The following is a 20,804-nucleotide window of genomic DNA, read 5'->3' on the forward strand; positions in this document are numbered from 1 at the left end:
AACGCCTCGGCTGCGCCTAGAAATTCTGTCCATAAAAATTATGAACAGAATCGGTGACAAAGGGCAGCCTTGGCGGAGTCCAACCCTCACTGGGAACGAATCCGTCTTACTGCCGGAAATGCGGACCAGACTCTGGCATCGGTGATACAGGGACCGAACCGCCCTTATCAGTTGGCTCGGCACACCGTACTCCCGAAGCACCCTCCACAGAACCTCCCGAGGGACACGGTCGAACGCCTTCTCCAAGTCCACAAAACACATGTGGACTGGTTGGGCGAACTCCCATGCACCCTCGAGGATCCTGCCGAGGGTGTAGAGCTGGTCCACTGTTCCACGGCCAGGACGAAAGCCACACTGCTCCTCCTGAATCCGAGGTTCGACCTCCCGACGGACCCTCCTCTCCAGCACCCCTGAATAGACCTTACCAGGGAGGCTGAGGAGTGTGATTCCCCTGTAATTGGAACACACCCTCCGGTCCCCCTTCTTAAAGAGGGGAACCACCACCCCAGTCTGCCAATCCAGAGGCACTGTCCCCGATGTCCACGCAACGTTGTAGAGGTGTGTCAGCCATGACAGCCCCACAACATCCAGAGCCTTTAAGAACTCCGGGCGGATCTCATCCACCCCCGGGGCCTTGCCACCGAGGAGTTTTTTGACTACCTCAGTGACTTCGACCCCAGAGATTGGAGAATCCGCCTCAGAGTCTCCAGGCCCTGCTTCCTCAATGGAAGGCGTGTAGGTGGAATTGAGGAGGTCTTCGAAGTATTCTCCCCACCGACTCACGACGTCCCGAGTCGAGGTCAGCAGCACGCCATCCCCACTGTAAACAGTGTTGACGTTGCACTGCTTCCCCCTCCTGAGACGCCGGATGGTGGACCAGAATTTCCTCGAAGCCATCCGAAAGTCACTCTCCATGGCCTCACCGAACTCCTCCCACGCCCGGGTTTTTGCCTCAGCAACCGCCGAAGCCGCGTTCCGCTTGGCCATCCGGTACCTGTCAGCTGCCTCCGGAGTCCCGCAGGCCAAAACGGCCCGATAGGACTCCTTCTTCAGCTTGACGGCATCCCTTACCGCCGGTGTCCACCAGCGGGTTCGGGGATTGCCGCCACGACAGGCACCAACGACCTTACGGCCACAGCTCCGGTCGGCCGCCTCAACAATGGAGGCGCGGAACATGGTCCACTCGGACTCAATGTCCCCCGCCTCCCCTGGGACGTGGGAAAAGCTCTGCCGGAGGTGGGAGTTGAAGCTCTTCCTGACAGGAGATTCTGCCAGACGTTCCCAGCAGACCCTCACAGAGCGTTTGGGTCTGCCAGGTCGGACCGGCATCTTCCCCCACCATCGGAGCCAACCCACCACCAGGTGGTGATCAGTTGACAGCTCCGCCCCTCTCTTCACCCGAGTGTCCAAAACATGCGGCTGCAAATCCGATGACACGACTACAAAGTCGATCATCGAACTGCGGCCTAGGGTGTCCTGGTGCCAAGTGCACACATGGACACCCTTATGTTTGAACATGGTGTTCATTATTGAAAATCCGTGTCGAGCACAGAAGTCCAACAATAGAACACCGCTCGGGTTCAGATCAGGGGGGCCGTTCCTCCCAATCACGCCCTTCCAGGTCTCACTGTCATTGCCCACGTGAGCATTGAAGTCACCCAGTAGAACGATAGAGTCCCCAGAAGGAGCGCTCTCCAGCACTTCCTCCAGGGACCCCAAGAAGGGTGGGTACTCTGAGCTGCTGTTTGGTGCATAGACACAAACAACAGTCAGGACCCGTCCCCCCACCCGAAGGCGGAGGGAGGCTACCCTCTCGTTCACCGGGGTGAACCCCAATGTGCAGGCGCCCAGCCGGGGGGCAATAAGTATACCCACACCTGCTCGACGCCTCTCACCGTGGGCAACTCCAGAGTGGAAGAGAGTCCAGTCCCTCTCGAGAGGGCTTGTACCGGAACCCAAACTGTGTGTGGAGGCTAGTCCGACTATATCTAGTCGGAATCTTTCTGCCTCGCACACCAGCTCGGGTTCCTTTCCAGCCAGAGAGGTGACATTCCATGTCCCAAGAGCCAGCTTCTGCAGCCGGGGATCAGACCGCCAAGGTCCCTGCCTTTGGCTGCCGCCCAGCTCACATTGCACCCGACCCCTTCGGCCCCTCCCACAGGTGGTGAGCCCATGGGAAGGGGGATCCACGTTTCCATTTCGGGCTATTCCCGGCCGGGCCCCATGGGCGAAGGCCCGGCCACCAGACGCTCGCCTTCGAGCCCCGCCTCCAGGCCTGGCTCCAGAGGGAGGCCCCGGTGACCCGCGTCCGGGCGAGGGAAAACAAAGTCCATTTATGTTGTTCATCATAAGGGGCTATCATCAACATAGCCAACTTAAATTAATTTACACACAAATAATATTAATAGATGAAGTATAATTAATAATTATTCTTGAAAAATACCGTATTTTCCGGACTTTTTCATAGTTTGATCAATGATCATTAATATATTACTTACTTTCTAGTATATCACTTCACGTTATTTTCACACTAAACTAAACTAAACTAAACGGACTTTAAGTTGCAGTTTTTTTCATAGTTTGGCTGGGGGTGCGACTTATACTCAGGAGTGACTTATATGTGAAATTACTAACACATTATTACTTGTCATTAACAGGGGTCAAGTTAGGAGGGTTTTCGTCATGACCCTCTTAATCCATATGGAGACCAATCCTAACATTACACACGAAAACAGTCCAACCAATTGCGATCTTGTGGGTGGTAAAAGGATAAACCCTCGGCCCACTGATAATATGAACATAATTAGTTTAAATATTGAAGGCTTTAGCAATAATAAAGCCAAGATCCTTTCAGATCTCCAGCCAGATGTCTTGTGTCTGCAACACAGGGTGAACAACCAGCCCTCTGTGCACTTGGCTATTGACATCGCTAACCAAACATATGGAAGTGCCATATTTGTTGAGGACAAATCATCAGTTTTGAGCACAGTAAGAATTGAAGCTGGCCCCATTGAAATAATCAAACACCTGATCATCATCTATGTTTATAAACCCCCAAATGAACCATTTGAGTGGCCTCCCACCTTATACCTCAAAGGGAAAATGCATCTTATCATTGGAGACTTTAACAGCCACAGCCCAAACTGGGGCTATGAAGATGAAGATGCAAATGGGGAGAAGGTAACTTCCTGGGCTCTTAACAATAACCTTGAGCTATTATATGACCCAAAAGACCCTCCCACTTTCAACAGTGCAAGATGGAGAAAGGGGTACAACCCAGACCTAGCTTTTTTTACCTCAACAAATTCCAATATCCTTACAAGAACAGTCTTACAACCTATACCAAGGTCCCAACACCGACCACCCAGTTGTAAGACCGACACAATCAAAATATCTCCGCAGGTTCAATTTAAACAAAGCAAAATGGACAGGTGATGAGGGATTTATTGAACAGCGTATTGATGCCATACCACCCGAGCCTAATCATTATGATACATTTGTTCAACTAGTATGGAGGTCAGCTCAACAAAACATGCCTGGAGGCTGCAGAAAGGAGTATATTCAGGGAATGACTGACCAAATTATAAACTCTACGAAAATTATAACTCCCTATACAATGAAGACCCGTTTAGCAAAGACACCATTAAAATGGCCTGGAGGCGGGGCTCGAAGGCGAGCGTCTGGTGGCCGGGCCTTCGCCCATGGGGCCCGGCCGGGCATAGCCCGAAATGGAAACGTGGGTCCCCCTTCCCATGGGCTCACCACCTGTGGGAGGGGCCGAAGGGGTCGGGTGCAATGTGAGCTGGGCGGCAGCCAAAGGCAGGGACCTTGGCGGTCTGATCCCCGGCTGCAGAAGCTGGCTCTTGGGACATGGAATGTCACCTCTCTGGCTGGAAAGGAGCCCGAGCTGGTGTGCGAGGCAGAAAGATTCCGACTAGATATAGTCGGACTAGCCTCCACACACAGTTTGGGTTCCGGTACAAGCCCTCTCGAGAGGGGCTGGACTCTCTTCCACTCTGGAGTTGCCCACGGTGAGAGGCGTCGAGCAGGTGTGGGTATACTTATTGCCCCCCGGCTGGGCGCCTGCACATTGGGGTTCACCCCGGTGAACGAGAGGGTAGCCTCCCTCCGCCTTCGGGTGGGGGGACGGGTCCTGACTGTTGTTTGTGTCTATGCACCAAACAGCAGCTCAGAGTACCCACCCTTCTTGGGGTCCCTGGAGGAAGTGCTGGAGAGCGCTCCTTCTGGGGACTCTATCGTTCTACTGGGTGACTTCAATGCTCACGTGGGCAATGACAGTGAGACCTGGAAGGGCGTGATTGGGAGGAACGGCCCCCCTGATCTGAACCCGAGCGGTGTTCTATTGTTGGACTTCTGTGCTCGACACGGATTTTCAATAATGAACACCATGTTCAAGCATAAGGGTGTCCATGTGTGCACTTGGCACCAGGACACCCTAGGCCGCAGTTCGATGATCGACTTTGTAGTCGTGTCATCGGATTTGCGGCCGCATGTTTTGGACACTCGGGTGAAGAGAGGGGCGGAGCTGTCAACTGATCACCACCTGGTGGTGGGTTGGCTCCGATGGTGGGGGAAGATGCCGGTCCGACCTGGCAGACCCAAACGCTCTGTGAGGGTCTGCTGGGAACGTCTGGCAGAATCTCCTGTCAGGAAGAGCTTCAACTCCCACCTCCGGCAGAGCTTTTCCCACGTCCCGGGGGAGGCGGGGGACATTGAGTCCGAGTGGACCATGTTCCGCGCCTCCATTGTTGAGGCGGCCGACCGGAGCTGTGGCCGTAAGGTCGTTGGTGCCTGTCGTGGCGGCAATCCCCGAACCCGCTGGTGGACACCGGCGGTAAGGGATGCCGTCAAGCTGAAGAAGGAGTCCTATCGGGCCGTTTTGGCCTGCGGGACTCCGGAGGCAGCTGACAGGTACCGGATGGCCAAGCGGAACGCGGCTTCGGCGGTTGCTGAGGCAAAAACCCGGGCGTGGGGGGAGTTCGGTGAGGCCATGGAGAATGACTTTCAGACGGCTTCGAGGAAATTCTGGTCCACCATCCGGCGTCTCAGGAGGGGGAAGCAGTGCAACGTCAACACTGTTTACAGTGGGGATGGCGTGCTGCTGACCTCGACTCGGGACGTCGTGAGTCGGTGGGGAGAGTACTTCGAAGACCTCCTCAATTCCACCTACACGCCTTCCATTGAGGAAGCAGGGCCTGGAGACTCTGAGGCGGATTCTCCAATCTCTGGGGTCGAAGTCACTGAGGTAGTCAAAAAACTCCTCGGTGGCAAGGCCCCGAGGGTGGATGAGATCCGCCCGGAGTTCTTAAAGGCTCTGGATGTTGTGGGGCTGTCATGGCTGACACGCCTCTACAACGTTGCGTGGACATCGGGGACAGTGCCTCTGGATTGGCAGACTGGGGTGGTGGTTCCCCTCTTTAAGAAGGGGGACCGGAGGGTGTGTTCCAATTACAGGGGAATCACACTCCTCAGCCTCCCTGGTAAGGTCTATTCAGGGGTGCTGGAGAGGAGGGTCCGTCGGGAGGTCGAACCTCGGATTCAGGAGGAGCAGTGTGGCTTTCGTCCTGGCCGTGGAACAGTGGACCAGCTCTACACCCTTGGCAGGATCCTCGAGGGTGCATGGGAGTTCGCCCAACCAGTCCACATGTGTTTTGTGGACTTGGAGAAGGCGTTCGACCGTGTCCCTCGGGAGGTTCTGTGGAGGGTGCTTCGGGAGTACGGGGTGCCGAGCCAACTGATAAGGGCGGTTCGGTCCCTGTATCACCGATGCCAGAGTCTGGTCCGCATTTCCGGCAGTAAGACGGATTCGTTCCCAGTGAGGGTTGGACTCCGCCAAGGCTGCCCTTTGTCACCGATTCTGTTCATAATTTTTATGGACAGAATTTCTAGGCGCAGCCGAGGCGTTGAGGGGGTCCGGTTTGGGGACCTCAGCATCGCGTCTCTGCTTTTTGCAGATGACGTGGTGCTGTTGGCTTCTTCAGGCCGTGATCTCCAGCTCTCGCTGGAACGATTCGCAGCCGAGTGTGAAGCAGTCGGGATGAGGGTCAGCACCTCCAAATCCGAGTCCATGGTCCTCGATCGGAAAAGGGTGGAATGCCCTCTCCGGATCGGGGATGAGATCCCAAGTGGAGGAGTTCAAGTATCTTGGAGTCTTGTTCACGAGTGAGGGGAGGATGGAGCGTGAGATCGACAGGCGGATCGGTGCAGCGTCGGCAGTAATGCGGACCCTGTACCGGTCCGTTGTGGTGAAGAGAGAGCTGAGCCAAAAGGCAAAGCTCTCAATTTACCGGTCGATTTACGCTCCTACCCTCACCTATGGTCACGAGCTATGGGTCGTGACCGAAAGAACGAGATCTCGGATACAAGCGGCCGAAATGAGTTTTCTCCGCAGGATGTCCGGGCTCTCCCTTAGAGATAGGGTGAGAAGCTCGGCCATCCGGGAGAGACTCGGAGTAGAGTCGCTACTCCTCCACGTTGAGAGGAGCCAGATGAGGTGGCTCAGGCATCTTATCAGGATGCCTCCTGGACGCCTCCCTGGGGAGGTGTTCCGGGCATGTCCCACCGGTAGGAGACCCCGGGGACGACCCAGGACGCGCTGGAGAGACTATGTCTCTCAGCTGGCCTGGGAACGCCTTGGGATCCCCCGGGATGAGCTGGATGAAGTGGCTGGGGAGAGGGAAGTCTGGGAGTCCCTCCTAAAGCTGCTGCCCCCGCGACCCGACCCCGGATAAGCGGAAGAAGATGGATGGATGGATGGATGGATGGACCATTAAAATGGGAGAGACAGTTAGTATATCTCAACTGAGCCAGGGGATTCAACAACAATGGCTTGACCTCGTAGAAAATCTAGACATGACTCACAACAGCAAAAGGGCATGGTCAACCATTCATAGAGCAAACTATGAGAATAAATCACCTCAAAGAATACCAGCATTAAATCCAAACCAAATTCCTCACCAATTAATTGTAAATGGTTGTCCAAATAATAAAGGACACCATCAAGGGAAAAGGCAACAGGAGGAGATGAAGGCAGCCCTCTTAGACAGTAATGATTCGACCTTTCTCTCTAGAAGAACTGGACAAAGAAATCAATGAGTTAAAACCAAACAAGGCTGCAGGAATAGACGGGATCCTAAATGAGTTCCTCAAACACCAGGGACCCAAGGCAAGACAATGGCTACTGTCCCCCTTTAACTCATGTCTAAGAACAAAGAAGATCCCAAAGAAGTGGAGAAAAGACGAGGTAGCTGCTCTTCTAAAGCCTAATAAAGACCCAGACAACCCAAAGAGCCATAGGCCAATATCATTACTATGTACCTTGTACAAACTCTATGAGAGACTTATACTAAATAGAATATCCGACACAGTTGACAACTTACTCACACCAGACCAAGCTGGGTACAGGCCAGGATGATCTTGCTGCGGTCAAGTCCTTATCTTAACCTAGTACACAGAGGATGGGTTTGAACACTGTGCAGTGTTTTTAGACCTAACAGCAGCATATGATACCGTCAATCACAGAGGTCTTGTTAGGGTTTACAGATTATCTTGATTATCTTGATCATATGATTATGTTGGAATGTAGACTAGAATTATTAACTTTGTTTAAACCTTTTACCTTTCCTTGACTCTGAAAAAGTTTAACCATTCAGTTGTTGAAACTTTCCAAATGGTGTGGAAATATTCTTGCTTAGTTAATCATCTAAAATGGTCCACTAGTTTCTGTTACCACGACCTTGTAAAACAATGAGCTGGGACCCTCCGCACTGATTAACCAGTTGCTTAGGTGACCACCAAACATGTCCAATGTCACACCCACCCTACCTGTTCTCAATAAATATGCTCTTGCAAGAGACCAAAGGCAGACTTTGTTTGAACATTGCTGTACCTACAGTAACGAGCAAATTCTCCACTTGCAAGTGCTTAAAGGGCATACTGTCTCCCGTGTGGTTCTTGCAAAATAAGTTAGAGTGAGCACCACTCTAACATTTTTGGTGCCGTGACCCGGATTCTCTCATACCCGCCATCTGGCATACGGAGGAAGACACGCTGTACATTGTCGACGGGCCAGCGTCCATTAGCCGGATCTGGTAAAGAAAGACCTGGGACAGAAATTCTTCGCCGGGCCAGCATCTTAGGTCTGCCTTCATCTGACAGATGTGGATTGACGGGATCCGGTAGTGCAACGAACCAGGCGACAAGTAAGTAAAAGCCCTAAAGTTGTGTGATTGTGCTGTTGTGAAACGCGTACAAGTAAAAGTGCACAGGGAAAAGTACAAGTAAATAAGCAGGACAGAAGATCTTAAGTCTTGTGGAAGGAGGGGGTGTTGTAGAGTCCCCCTCCGGATGAGGTGGCTCTTCTAGAGCATTGGTTCTCAAACTGTTTTATATATTTTTGTAAAATCTCACGTACCCCCTAGAGTACCTCCATGTACCCTCATTTGACAACCACTGTTCTAAAGAGTACTACTTCGCGTTGGCAGGGCTGGGTAACTGGACTGTTGTCTTTAGTTCCCAGGGAAGGAGAGGGTGTTGTAGAGTTCCCCCTCCGGATGAAGCAGCTTTTTTTTTTAAAGAGGACTTCGTGTAGGCAGGGATAAGAAACTTGTGTGGTTGAGAGTGTGACTGGTAGTATAAATTGACTACAGAGAGAATTTGTTGAAAGGTCAATTTAAACCTGCATTGAGGATCCTCAAAGAAAGAAAAATAGTGGAAAAAAATTGTATAAACCTAAAATACCAAGTTAAGATGGAAAATCTCTAGCTCTTGAAGGAGATGAGAAGTACATGGCTAGTAAATTTCTTAATTGTATGCGATACATGCCGAAGTGGAAGAAAAAGTATGGAGTAGAAGGGAAGTTGAAAGTTGAGGTGTGGAAGATAGTGGTTGATGTTTTGGAGGACAGTGTGGCTAGGAAGACAAAGGGACTGAGAAAAAAAGAAAAGAGAGAGACTTGAATTGTGCTAGAATGTGGTTGAAAGCTTCACAAGAGAGAAGAGAACAAATCTAAAAGACAAAAGCTATAATGGTAAAAAGTGATGAGACTGCGAGTATGTTTGTCAGGCCGGAAGACAATGCAGCCACAGTGCGCAGACGCACTGTCCCGGCCGCAGCTCAAGCCGCAGCTGAAGGCGCAGCTGAAGGCGCAGCTCAAGCCGCAGCTGAAGGCGCAGCTCAAGCAGAGGGGCAAGAGGAGCTTTCTGCTCCTATGAAAAACTTGTATCCAAGTTTAACAGACCTGCACCCTCCCCCATATAACAGCAAAAACGGTCAGGGTCACATTATTAGAACTCCTGTGCGAACAAGAAGTATGACCAATGCTGCTAGATTTTCCCAAAATTTGGACAATGCTTATGTGTGCCCAATGATACAGGTGCCAAACCCTATTGCAGAGGAAGGCTACTCTCCACATACATATGTTTTTCGGCCATGGACTTTGGAAGAGGCAAGAAAAGCAGTTGAAGGGGTTACCCCTGTTGCAGAAGACCCAGATAAATGGGCAGAAGACATGGTTGGAATCATACATTCCTATAGACTGAATGGGCATGAGGCAGGAGAAGCTGCAATGTCTGCCTTGGGAAAAGACTGGGCCAAGGTTAGAGGAAATTATACAGGTAGAAATAACCAAGGGCCTTTCCCCTATCCCGTTGAGGGAAATCAATTGGGAGGGGAGTATGCAGCACAATGGAATAATCTTGTGCAAAGAGGGTGAACTATATTTAAAAGACGAGCGATTTATGGTCATTTGGCAGGAATAAAACAGAAGCCTGGGGAAGATACTGATGATTTTCGCTTGAGATTTGAAAAAGAATTCAGGGTGCATAGTGGCATCCCATTCAATGATGCAGCTGAGAGTGCTTATCAGCAACAGCTTAAAAATGCGCTCCTCACTAATTTTGGCCCTGAAATAGGCAACTGGGTGAGGAAACATTTGGTGGAAGTGGATATTGCAAGTGTGATGACAACTATGCAATGGGCCAGACATGCTAAAAAAGTGATCAAAAGAGGCAAAAGTTCTGATGTATTTCATCTAGACAATGATGATGATGATGATGAACTGGATGAAGATACAACAGTGTTCTTCCAAGGGTCCTTACGGGGGAGAGGAAGAGGTAGAGGCCAACAAGGTCGAAGGCCGCCATATAATTCAAAACCCCCATCAGATTCAGAGACCTGTTGGAACTGTGGGAAACGTGGACACTGATCAAAAGAGTGTTTTAGAAAAAAACAAAACCGATCAAGGGGTGGAGGAAGAGGCAGAGGAAAAGCCAAATTTTCAGCCTGACTAGATTCCTCCCCTTTGACCTCTTGTGCTCCTACAGAGGAAGAAATAGTAGATGTCCATACAGCCTGGGACATTCTGAGTGCATTAAAAGAAAAACCACGTTACCTTAAACGTTGGAGGAAGTGATGTAGAGTTTTTGTGTGATACCGGGGCTTGTAAAATCGTAATAAAAATTAAAGTCCCTAATCCAGTGGTTCTTAACCTAGGGGTTCGGTGAGCCGGCTTCAAGGGTTCGGCAGAACTGGTATGTGATTGCCCCGCCCCCGCCCCGCCCCTGCCCCACCCCCTGTCCGCAGATGGCTGAACACACCGTTAGCACCCCCCGTCCACGGATGTCCGAACACACCGGTAGCACACCCCCACCCCCCATCAGCGGATGGTCGAACACATCGGTACCCACTGCCCCCCCTACCCAAAGAGGGGTTCGGTGAATGCACATGAACCTGATGGGGTTCGGTACCTCCAAAAAGGTTAAGAACCACTGCCCTAATCTAAAGGCCTCCCAAAATACAATTTGGGTGAAATCTGCTCATGGGCAGGTACACAATAATAATAATAATAATAATTCATTAAATTTGTATAGCGCTTTTCAAAAACCCAAAGACGCTTACAGGGAAGAAGGCAAAGACAAATAGGAGGGGAGGGGTAGGGGGACGGGGAAGAGACAATGGGATAAAATTAAGATGAGGAAACCAGTTATGCGTAGGGGAGATCATAGGCTTGAGAGAAAAGGAAAGTTTTTAGACGGGACTTAAATATGGGGAGTGTGAGTGAGTCACAGACAGACTGAGGGAGAGAGTTCCAGGGTCGGGGTGAAGTGCAGGAGAAGGCTCTGTCCCCAAAGGATCTGAGTTTAGATTTTGGGACTGTCAGACGTGAGGTATTGGAAGATCGGAGGGGGCGGTTGGGACAGTAGGGGACAAGGAGGTCGGATAGGTAAGTGGGAGCCAGGTTGTGGAGGGCTTTGAAGGTGAGGAGGAGTATCTTGAAGATGATGCACTCCTCAATGGGGAGCCAGTGAAGAGAGCGGAGAACAGGAGTGATATGTTCACGGGACCGGGTGTGGGTAAGGAGACGGGCAGCAGAGTTTTGGACTAGTTGCAGCCTATGGAGTGAGTGAGCAGTGATTCCAGTGAAAAGGGAGTTGCAGTAGTCAAGCCGGGATGAGATGAAGGCGTGGATGAGGGATTCAGCGGCAGGGAGAGAGAGGCAGTGCCGGATTTTGGCAATGCGTCGGAGGTGGAAGTAGGAGGTCGTGACAACTGAGCTAACGTGAGGGTGAAAGGACAGTGTGGGGTCAAAAATAACGCCAACGTTGCGTGCCGGGGGGGGGGGGGGGGGGTGATGTTTGTGGAGTCGATGGTGAGTGTGATGGATCCAGTTTTATTAAGGGATGATTTAGTGCCTATGAGGAGGAGCTCTGTTTTATCACTGTTGAGTTTGAGAAAGTTGTGGGACAGCCATGTTTTTATTGTAGAGATGCAGGTTTCAAAGTGGGTGAGGGAAGGGTTATGGGTTGGTGTGGTGCGTATATAGATCTGGGTGTCATCAGCATAGCATTGGAAGTCCAGATTAAGTTTGCGGATGACATTACCAAGAGAAAAGAGGTAACAGATGGATAGGAGGGGGCCAAGAACTGAGCCTTGAGGGACCCCTTGTGTAACTGGGGAGAGGATGGATGTGTGACCGGAGAGAGAAATGAACTGGTTTCTGTTGGCGAGATAGGAGGTGAGCCAGTCGAGTGCAGTGTCCTCAACACCTAGTTGGCGCAGCCTTTGGAGGAGGATGGAATGGTTCAGTGTCAAAGGCTGCTCTAAGGTCAAGTAGTAGTAGGATGTTGAGGGCACCAGAGTCAGCTGAAATGAGGAGATCGTTGGTGACTATAACAAGAGCTGTTTCAGTGCTGTGAAGTGGGCGGAATCCGGACTGGAAGGGTTCATAGAGGTTTTTGGACTGGAGATGGGTGTGAAGTTAAGTCCCAGTCCCAATGATCATCGTCACACACACATCTGGGTGTGGTGAAATTTGTCCTCTGCATTTAACCCATCCCCATGTGATTTTGATCCATCCCCTGGGGGAGAGGGGAGCAGTGAGTAGCAGCGGTGCCGCGCTCGGGAATCATTTGGTGATCTAACCCCCCCAATTCCAACCCTTAATGCTGAGTGCCAAGCAAGGAGGCAATGGGTCCCATTTTTATAGTCTTTGGTATGACCCGGCCGGGGTTTGAACCCACAACCTTCCAGTCTCAGGGCGGACACTCTACTACTAGGCCACTGAGACAATGCGTTCAAGGATTTTGGAAAAGAATGAAAGGTTGGAGATGGGACGGTAGTTGGAGAGGTTGAGTGGGTCCAAGGTGGGCTTTTTGAGGACGGGGGTGATGGCTGCAAGCTGATAGACAGTGGGAAAGTGGCCGAGGGATAGAGACTGATTAAAAAGCTTGGTGAGGTAAGGGAGGAGGACAGGGAGGAAGGCCTTAGTTAAGGTCGTTGGAAGGGGGTCGAGAGAGCAGGTGGTTGTCTTGGATGCGGTGATGATGTCTAGGATGGTGGAGGAGTCGACAAGGGAGAAGGCAGTGAGAGAGGGGAAGGGCAGGAGATCGGGAAGGGGGGGCAGGAGAGGAGGGGAGGTGGGGGAGGAGGAGTTGTTGATGGTGACGGTCAGAGAACTGTTGATTTGGGCAATTTTGTTGTTAAAGCTGACAAAGAAAGCGCTACAGAGGGCGGGTGAGGAGGGTGGCTTGGTGGCCGGTGGCTGGAGCAATTTGTTGACGGTGGAGAACAGTATGCGGGGGTTCCGGTTGGTGTTATTAATGAGAGATGAGAAGTAAGCAGATTTGGCAGCAAGAAGATCATCACAATAGGAGGAGATGTGTTATTTAAAGGTTTCAGCATGAACGATGAGTATCTCCAATCCAGTTGAAGTGAGAGATGATGAAACGGGAGTCATAGCTTCAGTCCCGATTGTCCTATCCCCAAAATGTCCCATAAACCTGCTGGGACAAGATCTGATGACTCGGTTGGGAATTGCAATAATTCCAGTAAAGGATGACATGCGAGCATGTAGAGTGAGAGATGTAGATTCATATGCTGCACAAGCAAATGAACAGATTTGTTGTTCCTATGACATCTCTCCTGAACGGAATCTCAAGCTACCAAGCAGTTTACTGAGTGAAGCTCAAAAACAATTGTCCCGACCTGAATCAGAAATGACTTGTGATCAATTACATGTCACCATGAACATTCTCACTGATCCACAAGATGAATGTATTGAAAGTTTTCTCAGTGACACAGAAGTAACCTTGACAATAACTGCTCTGTACACTGATCACATGTCATTTGCAGCTGCTGCTATGCTCCCGCCCTCTCCTCAGAAAGACAAATACAAGTTGTCGGCTGTACCCCACATTTCATTGTTTAAACCTCACAGTATAACATGGGCAGATGTGGGTTGCCGAATTAAACTTGCCGGATCTGTCACTGCTTATGAGGACAAAGGTGATGGGTGGAGCTACAGTACCAGTTGTGATATGTGGAAGCAAACAGTGTGTGAAGTGGCTTTTGGAAGGGCATGCACTTATGTGCTCCCCTGACTAGTTAATGTTTGTTTGACTGAGATGGAGGAGAGGGAATTGACTGAGCTTCCTGAAAAACTCTGGACAAAGGGCCCATCTGATGTAGGACTTTTAACGTCCATTCCCCCAGTACAGATCAAACCAAGATCAGAGTGGCGTCCAAGAGTTAAGCAATATCCTTTAAAACAGGAGGCAATAAATGGGATTGCCCCTGTTATAAATGATCTTTTGACTGGAGGAATCATTAGGAAGTGTTCGGATTCTCTTTGCAACACTCCTATATTTCCAGTCCAAAAGGCCAATAAAATTTATTGGCGAATTATACAAGATTTACGAGTAGTAAATGATGCGGTGCAGACAAGAGCACCTAATGTGCCTGACCCACACACACTTCTAAACACTTTGAAGCCTAACCAGAAGTATTTCACAGTAATTGATCTTAGCAATGCATTTTTCTCAGTGTCAATCCACCCAGACTCACAGTTTTGGTTTGCGTTTACCTTGAAAGGATAAAGTTATATGTCCACCAGATTGCCACAGGGATTTACTGATAGTTCAACTATTTTCATTCAAGCTATCATGGCCTGTTTGGCTGATTTTCAAATGTCAAACAAAAGCCAACTTCTAGTTTATGTGGATGATCTCCTGATAGCCTCTGAAACTGAAGCTGCTTGCAAGGAAGACTCCTTAGATTTGTTACACTATCTCTGCAAAACAGGGAGTGAAGTAAGTAAAAACAAACTACAATGGGTCAGACAAGAAGTGAACTATTTAGGTCACACGTTGCCAGCTGCTGAAAAACAGGTACAGAAAACCAGAAAGCAAATCATTGCAGATGCACTGAAATCTGAAACAAACAAAAAAAAAAAAACAAATGATGTCATTTTGGGGGCTCTGCAATCACTGCAGAGCATGGATCCCACATGATGCAGAAAAGACGCAACCGCTGCTGAATATTGTGCATGGAGTCCCCATGACAATGACAGAAAAAATAATATGGACACCTGTAGCGGATGATAATTTTGTGGTGCTGAAACAGGCTCTGATGGAAACTACAACCCTTATCTTGCCAGACTACAATAAAACCTTTGTGCAAACAGCAGACTGCAGGAATGGTTTTATGACCTCAGTGTTGCTGCAGAGTCATGGCAGCAAGCTAAGACCAATTGCATTTTATTCAAAAAAAAAAATGGCTCAATCCTTACCAGACTGTGTCCAAGCAGTATGCACGGCAGTGCTTGCAGTGACACTATCCGCAGATGTGGTCCTCTTCCACAAAATGGAACTGCTAGTTTCACATGCTGTAGATGTGTTGCTACTGCAAAGCAAAATGAACTTTTTGTCACCTGCCAGACACCTGTCCTACACTGCTACACTTCTGTCACAACCACATATTGTGATAAAGAGGTGCACAGTCCTTAACCCAGCAACGTTGATCCCGTTGCCACGGGATGGAACCCCACATATAACAGTTTGGATGCTGCAGAACATCTACAGCTGCCCAGACAAGATTTAAGTGACACACCACTTGACAAAGGGGAAAAGTGGTTTGTGGATGGATCATGTTCAAAGGATCCTAAAGGAAACAATCAAAGTGGTTATGCAATTGTAAAATTGCCAAACCAGATTGTTGAAGCAGAGAAGCTTCCATACAACAGGTCAGCGTAGGCTGCTGAGCTAATTGTGCTAACAAGGACTTGTCAATTAGTGGAAGGTAAGGAAGTCACTGTATACACCGACAGTCAGTATGTGTTTTCTACTCTGTTCTGTTTTGCAAAACAATGGGAGCGCAGAGGGATGACAACATCAACCGGTAATCCGGTTACACATGCCTCCTTGTTAAAAGACTTGTTGCAGGCCATTCATTGACCTGCTAAACTAGCTGTGTGTAAATGTGCTGCTCACACCACAGGCACAGATGAAGTCTCAAATGGAAACAGATTTACAGACAAAATTGCTAAAGAAGCAGCAGCAGGGAAACATGGCCATGAATTTTTTTAATAGATTCAGAAGACACACACTTTATAGATAAAACTATACTGACAGATATGCAGAGCAATGCTCCAATGGTGGAAAAACGAATGTGGATGACAAAAGGTGCAATAGTGGATACAGATAATATCCACCTCATCAATGACAAACCTGTTTTACCAAAATCACTTTTCAAGGCAGCAGCAATTGCGACACATGGGTCTTGCCATGTGTCGACAGGAGGGATGAGGTCCATCATACATAAACAATTCACTACCTTTGGTTTAGATGCTTACTTAAAAAAAAAAGTAAAGCATGTCCTGTTTGTGTGAAACATAATCCACAAGGAAACATGAGACCTAAGAGAGGCTCATTTCCGAAACCGTCTTACCCATTTAAAATCATGCACATGGATTTTATTGAACTCACACAAAGTGGAGCTCACAAATACTGCTAAGTGATGACTGATGCATTTTCCAAATGGGTGGAAATAGTTCCATCTAAACGTGCAGATGCCTTAACAGTGGCAAAAGCCATCTGCAAAGCCATCATACCGACTCATGGCATCCCCCAAACCATTTACAGTGACAATGGTCCACACTTTGTGAACCAAGTTGTACAGAACATGGCTGTACACCTTGGGATAACATTAAAAAAACACTGCGCCTGGCATCCTTCCAGCGCTGGCCTTGTTGAACGATCAAACTCTACTATCAAAAGCAGGTTGAAAAAATGCATGGAAACAACAGGCAGACCCTGGCCCGAGTGTCTAGACTTAGTGAAACTCTATATGAGAATCACTCCCACTTCAGAAGGGCTAACACCTTTTGAAATCATCCATGGGAGACCATATAGACTACCTGTGTTCCCTGCAGATTTAAAAAAGGCAGATGAAGAACAGTCCTTGGCAGATTACATGATCAGAATGCTCAGACTGGCAGATGTGTCAAATGCAAATTTACTGCCGCCTGATCTTTCATCCTCACAGGTTGACAACCCCATCAAGCCAGGAGACTGGGTCTACATCAAGGTCATCAAAAGAAAGAACTGGGCCAGCCCGCGGTGGGAGGGACCATTCCAAGTTTTGCTGACTACCCCCACCGCAATAAAGATTGCTGAACGGCCCAGCTGGATTCACCTCAGCCACTGCAAGTTGCAGAGAGTGCTGGACCCCTAATTCGGAGTGGTGGGGAAGGCTGACTACAAAGGGGCCTCATCGTTTAGGTTGGTGAAGAATCCATCGATCCCCACTCCGCTAGGCGAGGGGATGTCCCGGTGTCTCTGCCATCCTAGTAGCAATAGGGCTCCATATGCCAGATGGATCCTCTGCTGCGTTGTGGTTGGAGCGTGCTATGGATTGTGGGCTCATCTGAATGGACCGATTGACAATGTCAACCGTGGAAGAAGATGGTCACATGATGAGAAACCTTGAGGATTGGTCATGGGACCCCAGAAACCCATACGAAACATACGCTTGGTACCGGTATGTAAAGTTCACTGTGAAAGCTCACACACAGGAGGGATGTTATGTGTGTACAAAACTCCCCCCTTCCTCCACACAAGTCCACTTGGAGGCCAGAGCAATGAATGTCACTGAAGCAAAATGTATGGGATCCATGGGAGGAGTTGGATATCAACACCGTGCTGTCAAAGTCAGTGATACCGACCCTTCCCGCCCTGGACTTGCAGACGGTACCTGTGATCACTTTTTCTGGACAAATCTCAATGTGACTGTTAAAGGACGAACATTTCCGCAAGTGGCCTACACAGAGAGACCAGCTGGAGGGAACTACACGTTACATCAGGGGTGTCCAAACTTTTTTTAGTGAGGGCCAAGTACAGAAAAATAACAAAGGGCCGGGCCACACACTAGAGGTGACATACTGACACATGAATACTGTGTATTGTGAAGAACATTGCACTCAGTGGGAGCAGTGATGGTGTCCTTTGGATTGAAGGATGGCTGACATGTCAGGAGAAAGTTTGGTGGTTGAGACACGAAGGACTTCACAGAGATGGCTATCAGTTATTCTGGTTCTCAGTCTGCTTTTGTTCTGATTGAACAGAGAAAATGTTTGTTCACATATGTATGTCGAGCCGAACAAGCTCATCATTCTTTTTGCGTGGCGTCTCATCAGAGGAAACTTGGCATTATCCAAACTCTGATAGAATTCGGGGAGGGGGAGAAGCTGATGCTGACTCTTCAGAGAATCATCACATTGAATTTCAATCAGCTCTAACTGCAGACTCTCTTCCACTTCTTCTGCATCCACCAGGAAGGGGGTCGAGAACAGCTTGATTTGTTTTTCAATGGCAGAAAAATCTTGGAAACGCTGGTTGAATTCCGTCATGAGAGAGGAAATCACAGACACATATTTCTCGTTTTTAGCAGAAAGGTCGGCATTTGGAAAAGCAGACTTGATTTCAGACAGCACAGGGAAGTGTGCAGCATTAAAGCCTCGTAGTTGTGTCTCAAACAGGCGGAGCTTTACGTAGAAAGCTTTCACGTGCGCATGCAGGTGTGGCACGAGCTGTTCTTTGCCTTGTAGGTTCTTGTTCAGTGTATTCAGATGATGCGTAAGATCAACTAAAAATGCCAGGTCTGCGAGCCACAGAGGGTCACTTAACTCATGAAGAGGTCGGCCCTTCTCTTTTAAAAACTGGTCGATTTCTGATCTCAGCGAAAAAAAACGCTGCAGCACAGAGCCGCGGTTGAGCCAGCGCACATCAGAGTGGTAGAGTACATCCCCGTATTCAGCATCCACATCAGATAGGAAAGCCTGAAATTCTCTGTGGTACAGTCCTCTCGCTCGAATTACGTTAACAGTTTTTACGACAGTGTTCATCACATCGACCAGCTGGACAGTCTTGGCACACAGTGCTTCTTGGTGGATTATACAGTGCATCCTAACAGCCTCACCTCCGCTCTCTTTTACCTTGGCGCACTCCAACGATGCCATTCCTTTGCGCTCGCCAGTCATGGCCGGAGCTCCGGCCGTTGTTACTCCACAGAGCTTATCCCATTTAAGCCCCATCTTTTCAACTGCCTCTGACACAGCTTCAAAAATATATTTTCCCGTCGTTGTGCCTTTTAGGCTCATCATATCAAGCAGCTCCTCCGTACAGCAAAAAATATCATCTACTCCCCGCAAAAAAATTAACAGTTGCGCGGTGTCTGTGGCATCTGTGCTCTCATCGCATGCTATTGAGTAAAAATCAAAAGCACAAGCCTTGTCTCTCAGCTGGAGTTTCACGTTCGCTGACAAGTCCTCAATTCTCCGCACCACTGTGTTTCTGGATAAGCTCACATTGTTGAAATCCGGCACTTTTTCTGGGCACATTACTTCTGTGACTTTGATGAGGCACTGCTTTATGAAATCACCGTCTGAAAACGGTTTGCCGTGCTGGGATATAAGTTTAGCGACTTCATAACTTGCTCTTGTGGAGTTTTCCTGTGTTTTGTTGGCACGAAAAAAAAAACTGCTGTTGAGCTTGCAGGCTAACTGCCATTTGCTTAACTTTCTGTGCTCGTTCAGCACCGGTGTACGATGTGTAGCTCTGATATTTGGTCTCATAGTGCCGACGGACATTATACTCTTTCATCACAACAACATCTTCATTACAAATCAAACAGACACAGTTTCCGTTGATTTCTTTGAAAAAATACTCATTTTCCCACCGTGTTTGAAATCTTCTACACTCACTCGCGATTTTGCGTTTCTTTGGTGCAGCCATTTCTGGTGACTAGCGGTAAAAGTTTTTCTTCGCTTGATTTCGTTTGTTTGGCGGGCTCCATCTAGTGTTGAAACTGAGAAGTGCAACAGAGTTGAGCTCAAGCTTCTTGTGCGGGCCATATTCAATTATGTTTTCAGAATTTGCTGCGGGCCAACTGCGGCCTGCGGTCCAGTTTTTATTGGGCCGTAGTTTGGACACCCCTGCGGTACATCCAAGGTAACGAGCCCAACAAATGCATTAACGACGACTGCTCTCCAGGAGGAAACTGGATGGGAGCTTTGGACATCACCGCTGAGCGTTAGGATAAGAGAGCCATTTCAGGTGGTGAGGGCTCTCCCACCGACATGGCTGCACCATCAAACGGAACATACGTCATTCAGAATGGCTGGTGGCTTTGTGGTCACAAGGTTTATCCGATGCTGCCCGCCACCTGGACAGGAGTGTGTGCACCAGTGTGGGTGACGGACCACACCTACAGGATACAACATCATCAGCTGACGACAGCACACAACTCTTCTGGATGTTGACGCAGGGCAGTTGCAACCTTCGACCCTCATGACCCTGTCTGGATCCTTGGATCCAGACCTTGGATCAGAGTTGGAAAACAATCACTCTTCATCGAGGCACTGAACTATCATTTCCAATCTTTTGTGAATCTCTCGCTGCAGGTCAATGATGGACAAAACAGAGATATTCAGGCTATTAGGCTAATGGTCTTGCAAAACAGGATGGTTCTGGACTTGATGACTGCAGCACAAGGTGGCGTGTGCCACATTATTGGGACTTCCTGTTGCACATACTACATACCAGGAGAGAATGACACACACATCGACAACGCCATGAAATCACTGAAGAACTTACAGCGGGCCATGTCAAAAGACAAAGTCCCACATCAATGGGATTTCTTTTCATGGCTATTCTCTGGAAACTGGTGGCAACTGCTGTTGAAATTTGTCACTCCTGTGCTTGTTGTCCTGGTGTTATTGTGCTTATTTGCGGCCTGTGTTGTCCCGTGTTTGAAGTCTGCTGTATCAAGATCTTTATCCTCTACCATAGCACAGGTGCAAATACAACATATCAGACATGTCAAATGTGATGACTATGACGGGCTGCGGAAAGATGATTGCGATGATGCTGTTTAGCCGTACATATTTTACAGAAACTTAATGATTTGACCATCGAAAATGCTTCGCAAGTGATGGATACAATGATGTACTG

General features: G+C 48.9%; 1 protein-coding gene and 1 pseudogene across 15 annotated transcripts in view; both read right to left on the reverse strand.

Moving 5' to 3' along the window:
* Positions 1 to 20,804, reverse strand: part of ano10a (anoctamin 10a) — a 278,041-nt gene that overhangs the window by 67,871 nt on the left and 189,366 nt on the right. The gene's annotated exons all lie outside the window — the stretch shown is intronic.
* LOC148390274 (uncharacterized) lies at positions 11,560 to 13,255 on the reverse strand (annotated as a pseudogene).

The sequence above is a fragment of the Syngnathus floridae genome, chromosome 11 (genome assembly GCF_059516105.1).
Source record: "Syngnathus floridae isolate MCC-2025c chromosome 11, RoL_Sflo_1.0, whole genome shotgun sequence".
Classification (NCBI taxonomy): domain Eukaryota; kingdom Metazoa; phylum Chordata; class Actinopteri; order Syngnathiformes; family Syngnathidae; genus Syngnathus; species Syngnathus floridae.